The sequence below is a fragment of the Plectrocnemia conspersa genome, unplaced genomic scaffold, assembly GCF_051122295.1.
Source record: "Plectrocnemia conspersa isolate PC_06_02 unplaced genomic scaffold, ASM5112229v1 ptg000009l, whole genome shotgun sequence".
In the NCBI taxonomy this organism is placed as follows: domain Eukaryota; kingdom Metazoa; phylum Arthropoda; class Insecta; order Trichoptera; family Polycentropodidae; genus Plectrocnemia; species Plectrocnemia conspersa.
The window spans coordinates 7,179,747-7,198,546 of record NW_028277173.1 but is presented as its reverse complement, the minus strand read 5'-3'; the positions used below and the strand labels follow the sequence as shown (position 1 = coordinate 7,198,546).

The window sequence follows — 18,800 nt, the reverse complement described above, 5'->3', positions numbered from 1 at the left end:
CAGCGATGAAAATTCTTATGCGAAATAAATAAAATCGAACAAGTCGTTCATCATTGCCGCTTGATTGATTAAAGCGTCAAATTGCTCGGTTTTATGTGAAAAACAAAGAGGAATTTGGCTATTTTTCACTCCCGCTTAAACCAAAAACTGTTTTTGTTCCAGCTGGACCTTTAGTGATTAATGTTGTTTTAACATTTAAACCACGAAAATCGATACTACGAATAAAATAGTGTTTAAATAAAAATTTAATACATAAATACTAACACAGAATAAATTAAAGCAGAAAATAATATGCCTCACCTATTTTTTTTACAATTTTACCTTTGTTAATTTTAAGTTGGTAGCTTAACGATTTTTAGCGATATCACATTGAACGTTTCATATTAAAGAAAATACTTGCTGCATTTATTTAGCTCTCTAGCTTAATAACATATTTATCTCAATCCACAGCTTTTACTGATTTCTGTTTACTGATTTTACCATTGTGAATACAGAAAAGCAATTACTAAAAAATTGCATTCTAAATTTGATTTTTAAACGTTAACCAATGAACAAGCTAGGAATATATGAAAAAAATGTGGAAAACTAATGGAAATCTATGCACGTATGTGTAAAATAATATTCATTAGAATATCACTTATACATATCAACACAAGTCAAAAAATATGGCACACGCGCGTCCGATGTCTCGCGAATAGTGCACGCGGATCTAGCAGCCGTCGAAAAGTACGCCCGCATTTACAACTTATTCGCACAATAGTGTAGGTATATAGGTAGGTCCTGAGTGTATACGATAGAGGGTATACGATAGCGCATTTTTTGTACAATATCGTATACCCTATACCAGGGCTGCCAAAGTTGATTATTAATTATGTTAATATGGTGCAAAAATATATGATTTAATTTTACTTGGACCTCAAAAAAAAGCTTATAAAAATATTTTATAAAATTACTTAAAATATCAGCTTCCCAAGATCCCAAAAAAAATAAAAATCCCAAGATGCTGAATATCTTCGAGATAAGAATGACTTGAGATTGTTTGTGCCGGAAAAAAGTTCACTGTGCACCGCAAGTTTGTAAGGTCTACCTTATACTTTCATCTTTACAAAAATCAATTTTACAAAAATCTATGAACAAGGAGTAAATTTTTCGTTACTTTCAATTTTTCTTTAAATGGGTCTTAAATTCAATCGTAAAAATGTATTAAAAAAACTGAAAATTTGCGGCGTTACTAAAAAGCGGGCCGAAAAAAATTTCAGCCCTTTTAATAGGTTTTTAAGCGCAAAACCCTGAATTTAAAACCGCAAATGAAGATGTTCACAAACAATTGCATCGCTTCAAAAATGTCCACGGCTTTAAAAAATAATAATTGAGAAAAAGAATAATGCAGTCTGAAAATTTTTTCGTTGTTCAAGTGGTCTTTATGATAACTTCTAGATTGTGTATAATGTCACAGATGGATTAAAACAACTATAAATAATACTACATGTGCAATAAAACAATATATTAAGCATATATTGCCTAATTAAATCATACCAATCATTGTTAAAACCTGAAAATTTCAAGTCTGAAAGATTTGAAAGCTTTCTCACAATTACTAAATATATTAAAAGTAAAGTTTTATCCAAAATGCTCCAAAAATATTTTATGAACTTTTTATATTTACGTTTTAAAGATTTCTGTTATTGATTTAATGCGAAAGTAATTCCACTTTTCAAAAAAAAAAAAAAAAATGCTTTTATTCTATTTATTGATTGATTTTTTAGTTATACTAAAAAGGACACTATCTAGTTTTTTTATGTTCTTTGGTTAAGGAATACTTGGAAATTATAAAAAGTAAGGATTTTAATTATTTACAACAATTTAAATAAGGAAGTAGTGCAGCTACAGCGACTAAAACACACGATAAGTTTATGATGAAAATATTTCTTGTTGATTTTTGTTGCGGAAAAAATCATATAAATTAAAAATAATAAAAAAATTATAATAAGAGACCGACTGCATAATTGATCACTAAAAGTTTTAAAAGATATGCCTTATACGTATAATAAAATGAGTCAATAAATGCCAATAACTACTGCCAACAATCGGATTGCTTGCACCTGACATTTATACAAAAAAAACAGCCGCGTTTAGTCGGAAGAGACTATAATTGACGAAAAATAGTAAGTTTTACATTATTTTTAATACTTTCCAATTTTTATAGTGATTAGATTATTAAAAAACATTAATAAGTGGAAGAATGTTATGTTTATATAATAAAAATTATATTTATCTAATAACCATTAATAATTTTAAAATATTAAATATTAAAGTCGGTTGCCAGCTTTAGATTGCACTCGCGATCGCGTCCCATATTCTTACCCCTCGCGGCCAAGAAGTCAGCGGTTGAAAACGCTCCTCTTGCACTAGCCATCCAGCTTCTTAACGAGCTTGCCAAATATAATAATGTTTTTAACGGTAGCTAAAAACAATTATGTGACATGGTGCTTATCTATTTTAGGTGTGCACCATAATGTACTGGTTTAGTTTCTCAACCAGCTGATAATTTAAGAGGAATTTGCAGCTAGAAAATCATCGTATGTCTTTGCTGATCTTCCACATCTAGGAGATCAACAAATATATACGATGATTGATATCATAATTATTCGTTTGATCTTTCAGCACTTTTTAATAGCTGTAGTTACCGATTGTTTTTAAGAAATGCAATTTTCTATAAATTATTTACTTGGTTAAAATTTTTCCACAGTAAATTTTGCGGTCTATTTTTTATATATCGGGATGTAAAGTACATCTGTACACCAACAGTTAAGATAAATAATGTATGTTCTGAAGAGAGGTTAGTGTATTATGGAGTACCACAAGGGTCTAAATTGGGACCATTGTTGTTTGTTTTATATATAAATGATATAGTTAATAACGTAAGAAAATGTAAAGTTCATCTATTTGCGGATGACACATTGATCTATTGCATGGGTGATAACATTGAAGAAGTTGTGAGTAATTTGAATGATGAATTAGGTGTGTTAGAGATATGGTTAAAGAATAATGTACTTAAATTAAATGAGAATAAAACTAAATGTATGTTTATTAATTATAAAAATGTGTTAGATGATAGTACCAAAATAGTAATAAATAACTCTAATATAGAAATAGTGGATAATATAAAATATTTAGGAGTAATTGTTGATACAAAATTAAACTTTAAAGAACATTGTAATTACATATTAAAAAAAATTAGTAGAAAAATAGGTTTATTATCTAGATTAAGAAATATATTAAGTATAAATACAAAAAAATTAATTTACAATAGTATAATATTGCCCCATTTTAATTATTGTGCAACACTATTAAATATGTTGAATAAATTAGATAAACAAATGTTGCAAAAATTACAAAATAGGGCAATGAGAGTAATCTTAAATAAAAATAGATTAACTAATTGTAAAAGTATGATTGATAGATTAGAATGGTTGAATGTTCAAGAAATATTGAGTATGAATGTTTTAGTATTTATATATAAGTTAGAAAATAATATGTTACCACACTATTTTAATAAGTATTTAATAAGAAATAAAGATGTACATAAATATAATACTAGAAATAGAGAAAATTTAAAGATAATTAAGTATAAGAAAACGAGTACGGCTAGGGGAATTATGTACGGAGGTTTTAATTTATATAATAGTCTTCCAAGAGAAATCCGAAACAGCAAAAATATAACGGGTTTTATAAATGGAATAAAAAAACACCTTCGTACATATAGAAATAAAATATTATAATATTAAGTCTTTATTATTGTATATTTTTTCTTTCTGTTATGTATTTTTTATATATTTTTATATATGTTTACTAAATTTGTTAGATGTAAAGATTAGCTATTAAGCTAAATAAATTAATAAAATAAAATAATAAAATAAACACAGATATAACAAAAAATATACTCAGGTATCACCGGATTGTTAAATATTACACAATATACATCCAAATAAAGAAAATTTAGCCATAAATAATTATTATTTTTAAATCATATACATAGCAATCACGAAGCATGTTAGAAATGGGTTAACTGGTTTATAATGCATTATGTATTTAAATTTACATCATATACAAGTTTAAAAATAGACACAAAGAGTGCAATCTAAGGCAACAGCGCTACACAGCGCCAAGATTTATTTACTAAGTGCATCAATTTAATAAATAACACAGCTCAACATGCGGCGCCTCGCGCAATCCGCGTTTTAATCTAGCCATAACTCACTGAGCGCCGGCGTTGTATTATAATTGCGGCCCTGGAAATGCAAAGTTATAATAGCGCAAAAACTTTGCCCCTCATAGCGTTTTAAATAATAACCACGAGTTGTAAGTAAACAAAGAAGAACGGGCGGATCGGGAAAATTCGGTGGTACGGCAGGTGCGGCCCTGTAATTACCGAGCCTTTGCAAATATCAAAATCGTTGCTTGGGAAGGGAAGAGTGCGACAATAACGACACCAATTTAATTAACGGCAAGTTTAGCTAAGCGAAAAGACGCTCGACTGAGAATAATTACTAGTTAACCGACAATCAAGGGAAACTTGTCTGTTGTATTATGGATCGTACTCGAGGAAAACGTTTGTAAATTTAGAGAGACGACCGCCTTTTTGAAGTACAAATGATAGTAACGTTTAGTGTAGTTACTTTTTCACCTAAAATCAGGGACAGCTGGAGTTAATTAATAATTTTTTCTACAGTCTAGCGCAGGGGTCGGCAAATTTTTTTGTAAAAGACAGGATCGAAAATAATTTAAGCTTGGCGGCCCAGAAAGTAAAATTTGAATAAGTTGCAAAAAAAATAAAAAATGTAAATTTATCTGAAATTTACAATTTCAGCACCTATTTGCATATTTTATCCATTTGAACCCATTCGAATTTAATATAAATTTTGGCATATTGCTCAAGAAACGTGTCCTTAATAATAAGCTTTATTTATGAAAATAATATAATTGCTCTTTTTAAAATAATATTTCATCAATCTGGGTTTCGAAGTTTGTCACTTTCTATCTGTTAATTCTATATTTTTTATTAATTTTTTATTCTAATAAAATGCAATCTGTCTTCTTGCACAATAAGTAATCCTTACAATAAATGTATTTATTTATTTATTTCTACTTTCTCTCAGCAGGGAAAAGAAAAATAACATTGCTTATGGTAATTAAATCTACGTTTATTAATAATGTTGTCTTTTAGACGATTCTTTCTAGTATAATATATTGGGGTGAGTTTTTAATCTGTGCAAATGTTATTGATTATTTTAAACTGACACAGTTGCAATCACTTAATATATAATTAAGCACCGGTCATCAACCTGAGGAATTAATTCTGGAATCTCTCTAGAATATTGATTAAATATGCAGGTCACACCCTCATCTGAGCTTCGTAAGACCACGCTGGTTTTAAGATAGTGTTATATACAATTATCTAATTTGGGTTCCGAAATTCACACTCTACAATCGATCAGATGCATTGCATTATTGATTTAATATAAAAAAACATTTGTTCGGCTATTTTCTTACATGTTGTATGTATAGCACATAAACTCAAATCAAAAACTAAACAGCATACTACCGAAACAATATGTAAAACTATTTTAATCATACATTTCCGACAGATTATTGAGAATTAAATAAAATAAAGAATATTCTTAATTAAAATAAATAAGAGCTGGAGTCCCACAAGAAAGTGTTCTAGGGCCTATACTGATTTTTTCTATACGTATGATTTGTCACAACAAGTGGCGGAGGGGGCGGGCCTGCCCCGGGCGGCACTTGCTTGGGGCGGCATATTCGCGATGGGATCGTCCAGTGTGATTCTGAATGCACTAAAACATATATAAATCCACGAATAACAAGAGCTTAATAATAACCAATTTATTATTTTAAGAAATACTGATTTTATGACCCTGCAAAAAATATATGGGGGGAGAGGCGGAAATTTTAAGGATCGCCCTGGGCGGCAAATACCCTAGCTACGCCACTGGTCACAACTAAAATATTCGCGGATGATACAGCAATACTGGCAGTGGGGAAGAAATATCGAATACTAGCGAAGAACTTTAACAAGCCGTTGATAGGATCAAAATGGAAAATAAAATTGAATGAATTAAAATCGGTACATAGCAACTTTACATATAAAAATGCATTTTTTATAAACAGCAACACTATTTTATTTGTGCGGTGGAACGAGCATATGTATACAAAAGAAAAAATAAGAACTTGAAATAAAATAAAAAAAATTATATTTGCTTATAGGAAAAATTCTAAATTATCAATGTACAACAAAGTCAAGATATACAATCAAATTCTGAAACGACTTTGGCTGTACAACACATAATTCTAGGGATGTGCCAAACAGTGCCACATTAAAATCATTACAAAATGTTACGGAATATTGTGAATACTCCGTGGTATGTTCGCGATAGAGACACGTTACCAATGCTATATAAGGTTTTTCTGCTAAACATAAAACAAGCTCTAACAGCACGTCAACATCAAGGCAACAATCTCCTCAATGTGGACACCATAAAATTGACACCGACAAAAAATATAATTTTTGTCAGACAAATATTAACTACATAACAGCAGCTTGCTTTTAAAAATCACTTGTATAGATATTTACTGAAATCTTTTTTCAAGGCTTAAAATAATTTTATCTTAAAAAAATGTATATGTATGATGATACGAGTACGGTTTAGTCAGACTTTGGATGCCTAAATCTAATTGGCGCTGAAAACGGCTTTAATTTTTATGTGCGTATTTGTACGGAACAGCCGTTCTATGTAACTCTCTGTTCTGTGATTATAGCGCATACTTTAAAGAGCTTGAAAATGTAAAATCTATTTGACTCCTGAGTCCTGATATATCATATTAAAATAAAATAATACACAAATTTATAATCTGAGATTATCTTAAATATCCAGTATGAACTGTATATTCACAGTGAATTAAATCGCATCAGATACGAGCGATTTAATTATTGACCTCGCATTTTTGTTTCGAATTACCAAAAGAGATCCATATCAAACGTTAGTTTTCCTCGAGTCCAATCGATTAATCATCAAAACATTTAGCCCGCTATTTTTTCTTTCCACCAAATTACAAATTTGTAACGCACCTGGCATTAACACAGAGGTAGCAGGCCTAAGGTGAATTACAGGGCGGGGTTTTGCTAATTGCGTTTTCCCTGTTTGCATAATTCTACGGCACTGTTTCCCTTAGTAACCTCACTTCGCATTTACCCCGCCCACTCTTTGCCTTGTTAGTGCTTCAGGTTCCCCTGGAAATTTAGTTTAATATTTCAAACGCTGGCCAACTGGACCGTGAGCAATTTTGTCGCTTTGGTAAAAACCCCTCTACGTTATGCGATTAATATGTAATGCATTTTGCGAGTGACGCTATGGTTACGGAGGTTTGACCGTAAAACGTTAAAATGTTTGTGTATCAAATCTATTTACGCATTTGCGTTTAGACTGAGTATTAAATGCTTGCTCATGCATATTTATTTAAATCGTAAATGATGTTTTAAAACATCATTTAATATACAACTATTATTTTAAAATGATGTCACGCAATCCAACATATGTTATAATATTGAATTGCTGTTTAGAGAGATGTAGTGTTGCACCGCAAGTACCTGTGGCGTAGCTATGAGAGGGCGGAGGGGGCGGGCCGCCCCGGGCGGCATTTGCTTGGGGGTGGCATATTCGCGATGAGATCGTCTAGTGTGGTTCTTAACTCCAGTAAAAAAGAGACTAGTAGACTTCGAATTTCGTGCTTTTAAAGCAAAGTGGAGTGTACATGATTTTGTTATCGAATTTAAGGACGAAGCATTATAATTATTAAACAATAATATCAAGCCTGCAATAAAAAGTACAATTTACGTTGTCATTAATATTTTACAAAATATTCACATAAAAAAAAACAGGGATCAAAAATTTTTTCATCATAAGGAATTTTTCCATGAAAATAAAATAAAGAAAATAAAGCTATAACTAACGAGTTGCTTATTTATGAACTAATAAAACAAAGCCATTTACTGATTGCGAATAAATAAAGTCGTGTAAAATTGTTACAGCCTTATTTGAATATATGGTTTTCGGTAGCAATGATTGCTAAAACCGTTGAGCACATTGTGAGTAACATCAATAGCCAATTAAGTAACGAAGCAAATAATTTCATACGATAAGCCTTGCCTTTAAGGTTTTTTAAAATAAATATGAGGCTTGTGTTTTTGCAAAGTATTAAAGCCTCAGATTATTCTGATTAAGAAACTTTGTTAGAAATATCTCAAAAATATACTACTTTCTGAGTTTGAAATGTAGTTTTTGCACCGTTTTTGGAATCTTGATGCAAGTGCAGAAAACATTTCGATTTTAAAAAATCAAAATTTTATATAAGCTTTAATTGGAAGTGATGATTCTGCAAAGATGACATAATAAAGACTATTTTAAAGATAAAAAGGTAACAAATATATAAATTTGGCTTTTATGTGAAGAATATGTTCAATTAAGATCATTTGCTTAAGGATTTATATTTGTGCCATACATAAAACTACAATATCAGGTTAGTAATATCAAATAATCATTCGCAGTAAATTTTTACGATAGTTTAAAGTAATTTTATCACAAAAAAGCAATTAGATTATTTTTATACTTAAAGCTTATTACAAAAGACACGTATTTGCAATATATGCAGAAAAATACTAGATTTAGATAGACAAAATATCCAAATAGATGCAAAAATTTTTGAAGCCACTTAAATTTTGATTTCTGGCACGCTGAGCTTGAAATATTTTTGACCCGACAATTTACGAAAAAAATGTGAATCCATACTTAGCAAAAAAAAACAACTCAGAGGTCACAAAGCTCCACATAAGTCTTTCAGAATATAATTAAATAATAAAGCTGGAATGAATATGGTATCTTTGAAATTGGACACTTGCAGATTGTGCGGACTTAATTTAGTCTGACGAATAAAACTTTGAGATAAGTTCAAGTTCAATCAAAATCCTAAAAGTTTTAATGTAGTTTTTGTGTTTCCCTGTACTGTATGTATATGTGCGTAACATTGAAGATGAATGTATTATCAAATGCGACAAATGCAGATATGACGTCGTATTTTATTAAGAAGCAGCAGATAATATTTGACAGAATCTTGAGATTGATCTACAATACACAGTCACTAGACTTAAATCAAATTTGAGGAATATTTTAAATTATTAATAAATAATCAAAGACAAAAATTGAGCTGCGGGAAAAATTTAATATTAAATGAAAAAAAAAACAAAAATTATTAAGACATATGTAACATTTATATGTAGATATATATGACACAAGGTCGGAATAACGTAATTCGAAATGTCTAGATTGATAACACAAAGACCACGGATTCGAGCCACGGCAGCAGACTCGAATTTTTATTTATAAAAATGAGCATTTAATATATAAAACCGGCTAATTATTGTGACAAAAATTGATTATAAATTAAAATACACATAGTAATATATTCCTAATTTAATATATCTCAATGGTTCTCAAACTGAAAAAGTCGTTAATACTTATTTGTAAGAATTCATTATGTCCTAGTTGGTACAGATTTACGCACTGGCTTACGTCTCTCAGGCTATAACGAAAGATTGAAAATAAAAAATAAAAAAAATATTACGAGATAATACCATGATACTGTCAATCATAGCTTTAGTCTAGGGTAACTCTCGGATCTCGGGGATCTAAAGGATATACCAATGTTTTTTTACATTAGACGATAACATCGTTGACATTCCTGAGATAATTTTAGATTACAAGAGAGCTGATTGGATTAGGTTCAGAATCGATGTAAAAAACGCTTACATTTAAAACAGGAAAGATGCAATATTTTACATCCCTAATTGAAGTCAGGCTACATAGTAGTCATGAAAAAATATTTTTTAACGGAATTTTCTTCGGAGAAAGTCATTCGTTCATGTTTAAAGTACAGAATTGGGGTACTAAGCAATTTTATTTACACTCATATTTATGATATTTTTAAATACATATGCTAGTTTTATATAGTAAAATATACAGAGGCGTATTTAGAAATGGAAAATATTTTTTTGTAATACATAAAAAAATATCTCCAATGGAGAATTCAATATATGAAATACTAAAAATATACGCGTGGGTATTAAATCGTGAATAAAAAATCTTTTTCATAAAGACTGCGTCTTTCTTAAGCCCGGGATCAAGTCTTCATATAGCATTTTATCTCGACAACGCAGACGATTTCAGCTAAAAAGTAGTGCTTTCACGAATGAATACAAAAAATAAGATACACGCGTATGAGAAAATTACGTGACAACTAGATATATAAATCAGAATTATCAAATATAAAATAGCCACAATACAATTTTTATAAGATGCTTTTTTAACTGAATTATTATTTATTGCTCCATGAACGCAGCTGTCAAATCAATTCGATACATTTTCGTGTAAACATGGTCTAAAATAACTCATATATAGTATATTGGGATCTTTAGATACTACATATAAAAACGTCAAAGCGAACAATAAATGTGTTTAATGACCGGCGCCGCATTCAATATTGTGTTCGGAAAATCCATTTGAGAAAGTCTTTTTGTACACTAGTAATCAATCATTATAACAAAGACCTGAAGTTGCATACATTGAATATGAAACTGTATTTAGTTCATTATGTTTATTTATTCACTTTTGTAATGCACAAATACATAGGAAATTAATATTTAAATAAAACGATTTAAAAAGTGTTGCACACTTAATACAGTTGTGAACTATCCTATTTAAATTATTTTAGATCCACGTAACTATCGCTAAGAGCATAATTGTGTCTGGCAAGCTCGCTAAGAAGTTTGATTGATTATGTAAGGGGAGCGCTCTCAAGCGCTGACAAGAATACTGGACGCAATCGTGAGTCTCTATGGAGCTCTAGCTTAAAATTGCCAAACATGTTATCCTTCATAATAATTTATTTATTAATCGCGTAAATACGGCAGTTACAAATTCAAGATTTTTTGTGTATGCCATGGACTATTTGCGCAAAAATATGTTTGAATAAAAATGTACAAATAGTAGAAAGAATTTCGTGCTTTTGTTTTCACTTCGCTAGCCATCCCTATCATAAATAAAGAGCGCAGACATTTCTCTGTTTTATAGCTAGAAACTGATAGGTACCGTTAGATTTGCCTGAGACAAAGCAAATCTATTCCTTTTATGACACATCACACATATACAAAAATATAAAAATATTGCACATGTTAAATTCAATTTTAAAAATTTGCGCCGGTGAGATTTTTCGCATAAGTAGGATGGACAGATAATTCGGCCTTCTTGGACTAAAAGGGATAATATTATTTTTGTAGTTCTAAACTAAGAAGATATCGTTTTCAACAAATTTAAAAAAAAAAACAATTTGTAATACCGAAGGTTAATTTTGCCACAATATCGGTATTGCAATCTCTACACACAACTCATAGCAGTGAAATCAGCAATGCGTGTAGCGCTACCTATTGTATTGAATTTTATACATATTTTGACGGTTGGTTTGCAACGAAACTGCACGAATGACACTTGGGAGCTCAAAAAAATTTTTTGTAACATCAGAATTTGAGAGAAAGTATTACTGTGTCGATGAACTTTCTATTCTATTCATAAGAAATACTTTTACATATTATTTTAGTTAAAAAGTTATTTTTTTGAATAGGCATATCCGAGAAAAAATAATATGTATCCTAATCTTTGTGTTGAAATATAAATAATTCTTGTGCCACTTTTATGTAAAGATTGTATTATATATGTATTGTAATATATACTTAGAATTTATGACATAAAATAGGATTCGGTTTACGGCGCTTTTAACGCGTAAGAAAAAATTTTCTTACGGTATTTTATATTTTATCTATTTATGTTAACAATGTAATATTTATAAATACAATATAAATTTGATGCTGTATATAAACAGTCCAATTCGATTGGCAAAGTGAATTCTAGAAAAAAAGTAACTTTGTTTTTAATCAACTTTTTCCGTATTTTGGCAAGGGTTGAAATGGCGCTGAAAACGTTCACGGTATCACGTAGTGATTTGGCGTGGCTTTGAATCTATCTGCGGTAATCCCCGACGAGGGTGGAAAGAAGCTTTTTGCGGCAACAAGTTGTACAAAGGAAAACCCCCTTTAAGTCTTCCACCGCCCCCCAGAAGAGGCGAGTTTACGGCAAAAGCTTTATTATTTTAACACGAATATATGATTCCTCTCAGTTCACACGAGATTTTGCAGTTTATGTGGGTACTAATAATTAAGCTGCTCAAATCATGTAATATAAAAAAAGCTTTGAAACAAGCCAAAAAATATAGAACTTTTATTTATATCTGATATAGGATAAAATGTATTTTGTATCACCTGTATGTTACGCATGTTACTTTTTTTTTTAATAAAATGCTCATATTTTTTTTTTTAAATTATCAATTATAAAGATCATGAGCAACTTTTTGATTAGATCCTTTTTATATTTTTATTAATAAATACAAATATATTTCTAATAAATAAGCTAAAAATTATTGATTTTTATGTAAAATTTAGCTTTATATCCCAGTAGCCAGAATCAGAAAAAGAACATCAAAGAGGAATAACAAGCAGCTTTCAATCCATTAATTCGATTCGGTCAACGCGTCGCTAATCATTTACGAGGGGTCGCTAATATCGTATAAATATTTTCAGCATCCGCACCATTTCATCTGGCGAGACAAAGCACTGGATTACTCTCGCGCGATATAACACAAAATAAAAAAGAGACCATTTTATCCATTGCATGCACACAGGCGAGCGAAAGTTGACTTGCCTTTTTATCGTCGCTTTATTTCAACACGGACAATAATTTCATTAACGAATACTTTTTACTGTTGCCGTTGTTGTGTAATATGTTTGCGAATTGTTATGTGAGTGAGAGTTAAAATGTTGCCGCTTATAAACTTTTTTAAACGACAAATTTGCTTGTCAAGCAGGGATGGTATGATGAATGTTATCTTTATGATGCGTACCTAAAATGTTTTCGTTTGTACAACAAGATTTTTTGTACAAAGATAAGCTTTACATCTGAATTAAACGTTGATTTCTTCCGTATCGTTAGTTTTTTCCCAATTACGCCTCGTTTAGTCAAATAAATCGTTCTTAAACATTTTCTTTGCCAAAATATTGAAATATCAGATATATTCACATTTTTATTAATGTATGTATATATAGAAAATTATAATACATAATACATTAATTAAAAGCAAAGATTTTAATCTTATATAATATGTATTGATTAAGTGTAGATTGGCGATTAAATGCTTACAAAGTTCTAAGAATTTTGTTCTGTTATTTAATTGACATGCGCAGACGAAATACAATATATATGTACCTGTGTGAATATTAGAGTATTACAAAAAATGTAATCAACGAAATACATGCGGCAATTAATACATGCTGATGAGTTGAAAGAGTAGTCGCACAAATTCAGATCCAGATCCCTTTGTCCCGTGGAATTTTTATACAGTAGAAGAATTTGTAAGCAGAAATATTCCGCTAATGACTTGAGAGTGACATTCGGTCAGGAATTTGTATGCATGTATGCACATCGCAAAGTGTTTTGAAGATGCTCGTTTTCGTTATACGGAACGCGTGTCACTTCAATAATTTATTGCCGATTCGCATTCTGTACGATACGCCCCAAATATTGTCTGGAATTCAATTTAAGTGAAGTACTCTTTGTTGTTGGAAATAATTAAATAAAATTTCTATATTTGACGCTGGTTGAGATAAGAGTTGTCTGTAGCAAACATATTTTATCAGAATCAAACAATCAACCTCAATTATCAAAAATATTAATAACATCCAAAATACAATCAATCAAAACAAACAGATTGAGGGAGCTTCACCTGTCGTTTGACATTAGTCAGAACGTCTCATTTAGAACATCGCACTTGCGAAAATTCCCATCAAGGCGAGACGCGTTAATTTAATATCGCAGCCTCTGTGTATTCTGTCTCTCCTGCAAAATATTACCTTTAGCGGTGGAAATTTTCCAGCTTTTCCGAGATAAAAGCGCCTTTTGAGGTTTTCCAAACGACGGACCGTCGAAAATCAACAAAAAGAAATGAGCATTACGCAATAATTCGGCGCTGCGCGTACTTAAATTAATTTTCTGGCAAAGAATTCTGCGCACAATTTCAACCTAATAAAAAAATATACGTAAAGCCATTCGCAAATATTTGCTTTTGAAAATTTCATCAGATTATCAACGCGATGACACGGCTGCTTTTCTCCAGTCTAATTCTCGAATTTTGACGAATTATAACGGTTAACCGAAGCGAGGTTAATGAAGCTAATCGAGATTATCGCCGTTCGTATTAATTAATTTAATATGCACATTTTTATATACAAAATATAAATTAGTCTGGCCTTTTGAATATATTAATTGAACAGCTAATGAAGCTCATAAAGATAAGCGCTGTTGAAATAATTAATAATGTGTAGATAATTAAAATCAATTGCCTATTGAGGCTGAAATGTTACAAGTACTCAATGATATGAATATCGGTTATTGTGGTGGACAATTTCGATGTTCTGGGGTTGATACAATTTCGAAATGCAATTTAAATTGAAGCTAGCTAGTAAAAGAACTCATTTTAAAAGATGTTGTCAAAATATGAGATGTCTGGTAAAAATTGTGGATGAAGCATATTTTATAACCCAATCTATTTAACTTTTCTGAGGGTCAATTGTGCAAAACATTTTTTATTTTTCAGTGCGGGAATCGGACGCCGCAGTTCTTAGTGCATTTTTTGTTTTCAGACAATCACAGCTGTAATGGTTTCACCAGGAAAAATATTTGCAGTGTATTATACCGAGCACAGACCACACCATAATTTAATTTTGGTTCCGCGAAATGATTTTGTGTTTTTGTTTTTATCTTGCAATACACAATAATTTGCAAACAAATTTCAATACAAACTATTATTTAAAACTTATTTTTGCTTAAGTAATAAAAGAAGACACTCAGATAAGAAACCTTTCTGAAGGTGTTAGTGGCAGATGTTTGAAAAAATGCATACTTTCTCGGAAAATCGAAAGTATTTGCATGAATTTTCTGATTTATTGAGAAATTTTGTAAAGCATTTCTCATTATATAAAATTTAATTTTTAATTTAATATTTCTACAATTATTGCTTTATAATTATTTTTTTATTGGTTTACAACCTTAGCCTTTTTTATAACGCTGCATAAGTAAAGGCGGGATGAAGATAAGAAAAAAATACGCATAGCAATCGGCAGAATGCAAAACGATTTAGGGCTATTTTCTTTTTCGAAGGGTTTTTTTATTTTGTTTTTGTAAAGTAGCAACAGCTGTTATTGACAATTGTCTCACGAAAGGATCTTGAATATTAGTAATAAAAAAGACACTCAGATAAGAAACCTTTCCGAAGGAATTGAAAATATGCCTACTTTCTCGATTTTTTTGCGATTTTCTATTACTCTAACCCAGTGGTCGGCAAACTTATTGGCCGAAGAGCCAAATATGTACATTACAACGATTCAAAATAGTTCTAAGAGCCAAATCTGTTTTTTAATTTAGTAAACCTTTATTATAATTTTAGACCTTCATTAAATTACGGGTACACTGAATAAAACTTGATTTCACACTTAATAAAGATTTATTCGTTGATAAACAATAATATGAAAGTAAGGTATCCATAAATTTAAATCATGACAATGACTGACAAACACTTAATGAGAACAATGTCGTTGCATCTCCTTGGAAAGTTTCAGTAAGTCAGGTTTATATGTTGTTGTTTTTAATTTTAGGCATGATTCCATGTTCTCATCAATAAGACAACTTCTCAGTTTACTCTTGATAAAGTTCATGCTTGAAAAGGATTGTTCGCATGAATATGTAGAACCAAAAAGGGAAAGAACAGCAAACGCAAGTTTTTTCAGCTGATCGTAAGTCAGGAATACTATTCCAGACGTTGAAAATGATCATGTCTTCATTCTCCAGGTCTTTCAAAGCAGACCACTTGTGTTGTGAACTAAGATCACATTCGTTCTTCTCCAATATTTCCAAGTCAATACAAAGAAGTTGAAATTTGGAGCTCCATATTTCCTTGTTTTTTAAATCCTGCAATTGTATTTCAAATTTACAATGTCAATGCCAAAAGGAGAAAATTCCAACTCAGTTATTATAGCATTAAGAGGATTTTTGACGAATGCTAAGGTCGCTTTGCTGTTTTTAAACTCCTGAAACCTGCTGAGAAATGCTTCCCTCATATTTAAAATTTTTGGATTGAAATGGTGTTTGTCAAAAGAGGAATTATTTTCTTGGCGATGCTTCAGCAGGCTCGGAAAGTGAAACAATGTTTCCCTTTCAAAATCTTGAGCAAAAAGGGATAATTTGTTTTCGAATGAAATGACTTCTTCTAACATCGAAAAAATTGTGTTTCTTTTCCCTTGTAGTTTACGGTTAAGCTGATTTAGATGAGACGTAACGTCTACCATGAAATGAAAGTTTTGGATCTACTGATTGTCTGTAAGTTCTGGATAGTAAACATTCTTCTCAAGGAGAAATGCTTCAATTTCTGGCAATAGGGACCCGAAACGTTTTAAAACGTTCCCTCTTGATAACCATTGAACCTTGTTTTGAAGTAGAAGATCAGCGTACTCACTCTCCATTTTAACTAAAAATTCTTTGAATTGACGATGATTAAGAGCTTTAGCTACAATGGAGTTGATGATCGTGCTCACTAATCCCATAACTTTAGTAATTTCTTTCGGAAATGTCTGCACACAAAGTGCTTCTTGGTGAATAATGCAATGATATACCAATATCTCGTGATTATTTTTTCTTTCAAAATGGCAACAAACCCTTTTCTGACGCCGGTCATACTTTTGGCCGGCTTTTCTGTAGTCGCCAAATACGCAGATTGACAGCTGTCATACTACTACGCTGCGCTGCGCCCCTTCCGGACGAAACAGGTACTACGCTCACGCACACATTCAACGTTGCATGGAAAGGACACTTGACCAGAATTAGCGCCCGAGCCCGTGGATATTTGTGCCAAAGCCGCACTCAAGGAGCCAAAGAGCCGCATGCGGCTCCGGAGCCGCACTTTGCCGACCCCTGCTCTAACCAGCCGGCGGCTTTATCTTTGCTTTGGTGATCAAAGAACCCGCTCCGATAAGAAAATATACACATAGGAAACGGCAGAATGCAAAACGATTCAGGCTTTCTTTATTTTTCGATAATCCAGAAAGGATTTTTTTTTTATTGTTTTTGTAAAGTAGCAACAGTTGTTATTGACAATTATCTCACAGCCAAAGGAGCCTCAAAATTTTTGTAAAAACAATTGGAAAATTTAGATTCTGAGCTAAGCACGAAATTTCAAGAAGCAATTAAAGAGAAATTATATATTCGAAGAAACCAGACATTTTTGTTATTAATTAAATATTTGCAAAATCCAGAATCTTTTACTAGACACAAAAAAATGACTTTTTAGTTATTCTATAAAAGCAGAAATATGTAAAATGGAGAAAGAAAATATTCGCAGATTATTTAATGGCTCAACGAAATCTAAGCACTCTTGCGACTCCTTTAAAATAGAATCCATTAAAGAAATTGAAAACTCATCATTGGCGCAACAATTAGAGAAAGAAATTTCTTTCAACCGTACAGAGAATATTGTAAGAAAACATAGAGAAAGGATTGAACATATTTTAATCGACGGACAAGAGAGCAAATAATTTACAAAGCCTATTTTAAAGCCTTGTTGTCAAATTTACCAACATCAACAGAAAACGAGGGAAATATTTTCACTATTGATTTTTTTTTAAGAAAAAAAAAGGATATTTGATTCTACTTAAAATGACATGTGTTTTTTAATAAGTATATATAACAATATATCTGCAACACTCTACCAGAAATTTGCCAAAGTTAAAATCATTGAGAAATCAGACACGGTCCATTTTTGTTGCACATTATTGTAAGGTGCAACAAAAAGAGGACATATTCGATCTGATTTTTTAGATCGAATACCTAAGAAAAGAAATAAACAGCACTAAAATATGTAATTTCAGTAAAATCACATCGGAATACATTTTCACTAGTAGATATATTTTTACCAATGAAAATATAAATTATCTGGAAGGTGCTAGTAGAATTATATGATTTCAAATTTTCTATAAGTAGTTATATATATATTTACATACTTATCATTATTTATTTACATCCTATGTATAAATGTTACAGGAAATATGTAATTTTTAGTCAAGTTAAATTTTCACTAGTAAAGTTCATTAGTAGATATAAAATATAATTTAACTGATAGGTGCTGCTCTAAAATGTCTTTGAAACTCAATTGCGAAACGTTCATTTGCTGTTTAAACCTAAACCTAACCTAATTAAAGTTTTAGAACTTTCCAAAGTCATAAGTACAAACTAAGCCAACTCATCTCTCAGGGGAAAATAATCGAATACATCGCATCCTACATATTGCTTCACAGTCTGCATTTCAATATTACACTATGTTTTGAAAACATGATAGCTATCCTTATCGATATTATTATGGAGTTCTAATATAAGAGGACTGATAAAAACATTTTCAAACCGAATTTTGGTCAATAGGAGAGCGCAAAAAACAATTATCACTTCTCGTTACCGAGCGTTCCCACTGCAACGGCATCGACACGATTTTATTGCTTTTGACGTGGATTTTTGACTTCT

At 31.0% G+C, this 18,800-nt stretch overlaps 1 protein-coding gene across 4 annotated transcripts in view; it reads right to left on the bottom strand.

Moving 5' to 3' along the window:
* The window catches only part of Dpp10 (Dipeptidyl peptidase 10), a 174,427-nt gene that overhangs the window by 37,194 nt on the left and 118,433 nt on the right, over nucleotides 1-18,800 (bottom strand). The window lies entirely within an intron of this gene.